Source organism: Ziziphus jujuba, chromosome 10 (genome assembly GCF_031755915.1).
Source record: "Ziziphus jujuba cultivar Dongzao chromosome 10, ASM3175591v1".
Lineage (NCBI taxonomy): Eukaryota > Viridiplantae > Streptophyta > Magnoliopsida > Rosales > Rhamnaceae > Ziziphus > Ziziphus jujuba.
The window spans coordinates 3778803-3785242 of record NC_083388.1 but is presented as its reverse complement, the minus strand read 5'-3'; positions in this window follow the sequence as shown (position 1 = coordinate 3785242).

The window sequence follows — 6440 nt, the reverse complement described above, 5'->3', positions numbered from 1 at the left end:
AAATTTTAAAACCCTTTTTAAGGTTCTTTTTTTCTTTTTAAAATTAATAGAGCAGGCGACGCATTTACATCTTAAAGTGTCGCTTGTTCCATCAATGTCATTATTTTTTTAAAATTAGTTTTTTATTCTTCATTTAAAAATAAATATTGAAAATATTTCTTATATATGTGAAACAAAATTACCAAAGTGGTAGTTTAATTATTTTGTTTTCTAAATACAGTTTATTTACTTTAAAATCCTGTTCTAAGTTTTATTTTTTGTTCCTTAATTTGATGGAATAGTTGATGCATAAAAAGCAAAAAAAATCGCCACATACTTTTTATTTTTTTCATTTTTTAATAGTTATTAATTTGCTTTTGAAGTATAATTTATTTGCTTTTAAAAGTTGCAAGTAGAAAAATATTTTTTTTTTTTTGAATTAAGAGATTAGGCGATGCATTTACAATTAAAAGCGATGTCTTTTCTCTCAATTTCATTTTTTTTTCTGTGGTTATTTTTTATTTTTCATCTACAAATAAACATTGAAAATAGTTAAAGAATAAAAGTATAAAAAAAAAATAGTTAAAGAATAAAAGCCAGAAAAAAAAAATGGACCAGGCGATGCATTCGTAAAACATTGCATCTCCTGTTCTCTTTTTTAAATAACAAAAATACTATTTAAAATACTTGAAAATTTAATAAAAAAATAATCTGTACTTGAAAAACAAAAAAATTAAACAAAAATAATTAATATATTTTATTATATTTGATACATATTTTTATTAACTCTCTATTAAAATTTTCAAAATAATTAAATTTATCACAATATTTTTATTTCCTATCTATTAAATATGTATTAACTATTTATGAAATTATAAATATTAAAATAATAAAACTATTATATGAGTTAATATTTTATTTATTTGAAATATTAAATTCTTTATGACAATATTTATTTGAATTTTATTGTTTATAAATTATTTTGTATGAATTTATCTATCAAATAATCCTAATTTGACAAAACTAAAAAGTAACTTTCAAATTGAAAAAAAAAAAGGTCGCTAAAGACTGGAATAGGCGGTGCTTTTCTGAGGTTATAATTTTCAGATTCGTTGCTAAATGTAGGAATAGGCGACACATTTTGAAAAAAGAGTCGCTAAATGCCATAAAAGACAATGCATTGTTACAAAAAGTCTCTTATTAGTTTTTAAACATAAAAAAAGTTTTTTAAATAATTTTTCATTACCTTTTTAATATAAAAAGCTTTTTAAATAATTTTTGAAGTCTTGAATGACATTATTATTGAGAAGAAATCTCTTAAAAATTATTTTTATTTATAAAATTATTTTTATAAGCATAAATAATTTATATATTATTAATTTATACATTATGTTATAGAAGTATAACAAGTAACTTATCATAGAAACACCAATAATTAAAGGAATTGCTTAGTAATTTTGCCTCATATTTCTATCTATTAAAATTTTCAAAATAATTGAATTTATTACATTTTGATTTCTTATCTATTAAATATGTATTACCTATTTATGAAATTATTAATTTTAAAATAATAAAATTATTATATGAGTTAATATTTCATTTATTTGAAATATTAGATTCTTATACCAATATTTATTTGAATTTTCTTGTTTATAAATTATTTTGTATAAATTTATCTATTAAATAATCTTAATTTAATAAAACTAAAAAGTAACTATCAAATTGAAAAAAAAAAAAAAGTCACTAAAAGCTAGAATAGACGATGCATTTTAAAAAAAGAGTCGCTAAACGCAATAAAATGCGACGCATTATCAAAAAAAGTCTCTTATTAGTTTTTAAACATTAAAAAAGTTTTTAAAATAATTTTTCATTACCTTTTTAACATAAAAAAAGCTTTTTAAATAATTTTTGATGACTTGAATGACATAATTATTGAGAAGAAATCTCTTAAAAATAATTTTTATTTATAAAATTATTTTTATAAGCATATATAATTGATATATTATTAATTTATACATTATGTCATAGAAGTATAACAAGTAATTTATCATAGAAACACAAATAAATTAAAGGAATTGCTTAATAAGTTTGCGTCATATTTCTATATATTAAAAATTTCAAAATAATTAAATTTATCACATTTTTATTTCCTATCTATTAAATATGTATTAACTATTTATGAAATTATTAATTTTAAAATAATAAAATTATTAAATGAGAAACAGGAGATGCAATCAAGAGGAATTACATCACCAGTTCTATTTTTTTTTAATTGGTTTTTTTTTTAAAAATAAAATAAAAATACAATTTAAAGACTTGCAAATTTACATAGAAAATAAACTTTACTTGGAAAACAAAAAAGTTAGAGAGTGAAAATAAAAATAATTATAAAAGGGAACAGGCGACGCAATCATGGGGAATTGCGTCTCCTTTTTCATTTTTTTAATTTATTTCCTTTTTTTAAAAAAACAAAAATACAATTTAAAAACTTACAAATTTAAACAGAAAATAAACTGTACTTGAGAAACAAAATAATTAGAGAATAACAATAAAAATAATCATACAAGTCAACCGGCAACGTAATCAGGGGGAATTGCATCTCCGATTCCCCTTTTTTTTTTTTAAATTTGTTCCCTTTTTTTGAAAAAACAAAAATACAATTTAAATACTTGCAAATTATTTAAGAAAAAATAATATTCCTTCACGTATTAAGAAATATTTTTAGTATTTATTTATAGATAAATTAAATATATAAAATAATTAAAGGACAAATGGAAATGAGGCGATATTGTTTTGATTAAATGCGTCGCCGTTAACAAAAAATGTTTATGAGATTGGCAATGTAAAGTAAGGATATCACGACTCTTTTTCAGTAAATGAGTCACCTGAAATATCTGGTGATTTTTTATGCTATTAATGCATCGCCTGTTCCCTCAAAATAAAGGAAAAAAAGTACTTTATTAGGATTGCAACTTACAATATCAAATAAACTATCATTGAAACATAATCAAATAACTAATAAAATAAAAAAAAACAATGAACAAAACAACAAAAGCCAAAGTTGTTGAGTCATATATTCAACAACGCTGAAAATTAAAGTCGCTTATTTTTGTTTTTAGCGACCTTCAATTCATTTTGTTTCTTAGCGTCACTACTTTTGTATTGCTAGATCTCAATTTTCTTGTATTTAGCGACGCCGTGGAAAGTGCATTGATTATTGTCTTATTAAGCGATGTTTTATTGTGCATTTTTTTATTACGTCGCAAACTTGATATCGCTAAATCGCTATTTTCTGGTAGTGATAGTCAGTTTACTTACAAATATTTCCACAGTTGTGGCAGAAAGCACTTCCACACCTGTAATCAAACCCCCAAATTAATACAAAAATAATGCAGCATTCATGGATGACTCAGCAAATAAATAAATAAATAAAAGTTAAGTTAAATACCAACCAAAATTAGCAACTATACAAGTAAGATATATAAAGAAGATTAAAGTATTTAAAAGTTGAGGATGACAAATTAAAATATGTTCACCATGACCTTACAAATTTCTCATAACTAACCATGAATACATAAAAAGGGCCAAAAAAAAAAAAAAGCATGGATCTTAAATTAATAATCAAAGGAATAATGTAATTCCCCTGAAATTCAAAGAACACTAATATTACTTTTGATCAAAGAACACCGATATTGCTTATAGAAGTAGACTTATTTGATAATGTTAATGTGAGAATAGAAGTATAATACTTAATAAAGCCACATTCAATACATTATTAAATAACTATTTATGACATAGATTTTAATGCTATGATTTTCGAGCTAACCATAAATTCCATCAAACAGAGTTAACAGAATAAACAAAAATGAAAAATGTGATATCCCACATCGGTTGGAAAGGAGAACGAAGCATGCCTTAAAAGAGAGTGTGGATACCTTTCCCTTGCAACGCGTTCCCATGAGGGAAAGTAAAACCGTGCGTACTGGGTTCAAAGCGGACAATATCGTGATTGGGCCTGGGATGTCCGTGCCAGTGGGACTGATAGGTAGGGGTTGTAAAAGAATTCCCCCTAACCATTACGACGCATTTTGACAAAACCGTGCGGGCTGGACCCAAAATGGATAATATCGCATGCCGGTGGACTGGGCTGTTACAAAATATATATATATATATATATATATATATATATATAGAAACAAACTGACCTGCATTGGATATAAAAGCAACCTTCAATTAGGACACGTTCTCCACCGCTTGTTCTGTGCCAGGTTCATCAACAGTATATCTTCCCTCTGTCTTTCATTCTTATCCAGCTTCTGAAACTTTAAGTACTCAATTACAATTGTAGGAAGTTTTTTTTATCTTCCCTCACTATATCTTCCCTCTGTCTCTCAATATGTTTTAATATAATGGCCCAAATTATATATTTAATGTTTGTTTTATAAAGTTTAGGTCCCACAATGTCTGGGAAAACCGACACTTCAAAATCCAAAAGTCTCCAAAATGCAGCCTAATAGAATTTAGGCTGAAAAAAAAAAAATGGTTCTTGTCTTTATAACCAATTTAACAAGTCTTGGAAAATCTAAAATCTACCATTTTCTTATAAGTAACTTCTAGTTTGAGTTTTGAGACTTGTGTCTAGAAATTTTTAATTTTTCTCACTATAACAAGTTCTTACCTTTGAGAAACTTTAGAAAAGAAAAAAATAAACCATGAAAACTACCTAGCACATGTTCTCTGTTTCTCATATACCACGTACAGACAATTAAAGGAGCTGTCTGAGAAATTTATAATATTATTAAATAAGTTGTTAGTTGGGGTGTCGTCTCAGTCTGATGAGTTGGGCCTGTTGTTATTTTGTATCTTTTTGGATTTAGTATTTTTATTTATTATTATTATTGTCCAAACCCTAACAATTTGTCTTGAAAATCTGACATTCACACATCAAATTTTTGTGTTATTCTCTGCCCATTATTCTTCTCCCACATGGTTCACTTCCCTTTTGGACAGTTTAGGTCACATCTCACACCATATATTTTCTAAATTAATTGCATTTCTCCCAAATGCCATATATATACATATAAACAATTCTGACTCAAAGACAAGTAAATTGTCATTCAGGTAATTCATCGAAATAAATTATTACCTAGGTTAAATTAGGTTAATCTAATACTATTAATTTGTAACACAATTTGCACTTTGTTCTTTGATACAACAAAACAATCAATCATATTGTTAACGAACTATTGATTTCTTGTAACTATTTACAATCGATTTGTATGTTTATGGTATTTATCTTTCTTTTATTTTGTGAAAATAGTTCTTGGTAGTGTTTTCACATGAAAATAGTTTTGAAGCCCAAAATGTTTGACCAAACTTGCTTTTATTATTTCAGCAAGCATGATTTGTCCCTGGTTTAACGTACATCGCATGCTCCAAGAATATATGATACAAATATACTTGAATATCAGTCACACTTTTTGAAAACGTTCAGATATCTGTAAGAGAATCATATGTGGGGAACCACCAAAAGAAAGAAAATGCATGAGAAAAATGCAGAGAATGACAACATAATCTGAATAATTAATTTTCTCTTACAGAGTGCAGGATTATGTTGCTGAGCAAATTTGAAGATCACATAACACTTTTTCACCGACTACCTGGAGTTTGGTAAGTAGCTGGTTTTGGAAAAGAGCTTTACAAGATGGAATATGAATGGAGGCTACTGTGACAGAAGAAATGCTAACCTTATTGAGTTAAACAATCTGTCTCGCTTGAGCACTTTACATATACACATACCTGATTTTAACATTATGCTAAAGGACTTGTTTTTTATGAAGTTGAAGACATATAAAATATTAATAGGAAGTTCTGCAGCAAACTTGTACAACATGTCTTTTATGGCCAGATCAAATTGTTCAAGAATTCTGGGACTTGAGCTCGACATAATTGTGAAGAATGATTAAACGGTATACATCATAAATTACATGGAGTTTGGTAAGTATCTAGTCTTGGAAAAGAGCTTTACAAGATGGGATATGAATGTTGGCTACTGTGACAGAAGAAATGCTAGCCTTATTGAGTTAAATAATCTGTCCCGATGGAGCACTTTACATAATGCCAAAATACTTGTTTTGCCTTTTATGTCCAGATCAAATTGTTCAAGAATTTTGGGACTTGAGAGCTTGACATAAGAAGATTGAGGGATGATCATGGTCTTGAAATGTTGTTGAAAAGATCTAAAGTACTCAATCTGCATATATCAAAAGGTGTGAAAAAAATATTGTTTATGGTTCAGATCCAGAGGGTTTTCCATGGTTGAAGAATCTTATAATTGTGAAGAATGATGAAATGGTATATATCATCAATTCCATGGAGAAAAAACATTCTTGCTCTGCTTTTCCAAGTTTGGAGTTATTATATCTTGAAGAAACTAATGAACGTGGAAAAGATATTCCATG